Source organism: Phalaenopsis equestris, unplaced genomic scaffold (assembly GCF_001263595.1).
Source record: "Phalaenopsis equestris unplaced genomic scaffold, ASM126359v1 Scaffold000263, whole genome shotgun sequence".
In the NCBI taxonomy this organism is placed as follows: Eukaryota; Viridiplantae; Streptophyta; class Magnoliopsida; order Asparagales; family Orchidaceae; genus Phalaenopsis; species Phalaenopsis equestris.
This window is the reverse complement of record NW_018164705.1, coordinates 275,826-277,626: the sequence shown is the minus strand read 5'-3', so window position 1 is coordinate 277,626 and position 1,801 is coordinate 275,826. Positions and strand designations below refer to the sequence as shown.

At 36.0% G+C, this 1,801-nt stretch overlaps 1 protein-coding gene across 3 annotated transcripts in view; it reads left to right on the top strand.

Annotated features, from left to right (window-relative positions):
• The first annotated feature begins 1,423 nt into the window (after window positions 1-1,423).
• Window positions 1,424-1,801, top strand: part of LOC110024611 (E3 ubiquitin-protein ligase MBR2-like) — a 7,718-nt gene continuing 7,340 nt past the window's right edge. Inside the window, exon 1 of one of the 3 annotated variants that reach the window (XM_020724680.1) lies at window positions 1,424-1,576. The gene's annotated coding sequence lies outside the window, so the exon portion shown is untranslated. The other 2 variants (XM_020724679.1, XM_020724678.1) reach the window with 2 other exon arrangements.

Below are 1,801 nucleotides of genomic sequence, written 5' to 3'. Positions count from 1 at the left end.
CCATTATAAGACTGATCAACCTATCAATTCTGAGTGCTTATATTCTCTTCTAAAGTCTCAATCCATGAGACCAAGTTTTCATTATGAAGCTCTAATCTGCGTGCTCATAATTTTTTTATAAAACAATAAGCATGACCCACAAATTAAACAGTCTTGCATATGCGGTGTATGTGTTTGCGATTAAATTTGCTCAAATCTCCCAAAATAAATAATTAAATAAACAACTAAAGCCTTTTCCTCTCTTTTAGGGTTGTCAAAAATTGACCCGACACTCCAACACGACTCGAACTCGACTCGAAAAATCCAGGTTAGGGTTGACCCGAATATTTTTTAAGTCAAGTTCAGGTCCGAGAATTCAACATGTAAAAATTTCGGGTTAAGTTTGGATTGAACTCAAAAACCCGAACATGACCTTAATAAACACGAAAAAATTAGTTGTACTCTTAACTCTTATATCATTGCTTGTCATATATAAAAGAAGAATTTACATAAATTGTGTATTGTTACATGTTAGAAAAATATTTTTTAATAAAAAAATTGAGCTGACAGGTTAAACAAGTCAGGTGCGGGTTAACCGTGTTTGGGTTGAGACGGGTTCGAGATTGATTTTTTCGACCTGTTTATTATTTGATCAGGTTATTTTCAAGTCCAGACCCCAACTCGGCCCTCTGACCCGAATTCACATCCATATAATGTTTAATACAGCCAATAGGATGATTTACATGAAATGAAAAGTTTCTATCAAGTTTAACTTAAATTAAAAGTTCCTTAAAACATTAAAAATAAATATATCTCTCAATTACTGAAATATTCTCTTACTAACATAGACTAAATATGATGGCAATTTAATATTAAAAAAAAAATTAAAACACGGTAAGTCATTAAAATTGAAATAAAAACTAATAATATATTAATAATTATGAAAAATTCAAATTATAAACCACAAAAAAAATGCTCATAAACATGAACCAATATATTGATTTTTGTTAAAATAATGATATTTTACAACTAATTTTAGAACCGTACAATAATCGATAAGCTTTATTACATGGTTGTTAGGGAAGGACGGGGTTGTTTACGTGAAATAATCAGTTGCATCCCATTAAAAAGAAACACATTTTTTCAATGTAAAAACTAAAATTCAGGTGTCAGATATAAATACATGAAAATTGAGTTGTATTTATGTAAATCGTCCAATTGGCTGTATTAAACGAAGCAAATCAATTGTCGCCGCCGTAAAAGCAAACCCCCCTGCATCCACCCGTTCAAATTCGAAGCAAACTGACCGATTTTTAGAGCCCCGGAGCGATCAAACCGCAGCCGGAAACCGAACAAGCCGGAAAGTTTCCACCTTTCGCAGACCGGCGCCGGTCGCCCCACGGAAGCGAGAAGGGGGAACCCTGTTCTTTAAAAAGGCAAGCTTTCTTTATCCTTCTGTCTTTTGGAATTATTCGATTAAAGAAGATAATTCATGGTGAGTTGGAGGAATAGAGGGGGGGTGGGCAACCACCACGCACTGACGGGCACGCACGATTCTGTGGAGTAAGTCGCCGTCGACTAATCGGGCATATTGATGGTATTGATCTTCAAAAAACTGTTGCCGTACAGCCTTTCTTCTTTCCGTTTCTTCTTTAGCGTGCAGCCCAAGCACGGTACGGCGCAAGAAAGAAGGTTTCTTTGGCATTCATTATTAGATTTTGATGCAGTTTTTGTTTGGGGCGATATCGTTGCCTGTGATGGTTGACTTGTTATTTGCAAATTTTTCTTTTTTTGGGGTGGGGTGGGGTGGGGGGCTGGGTTT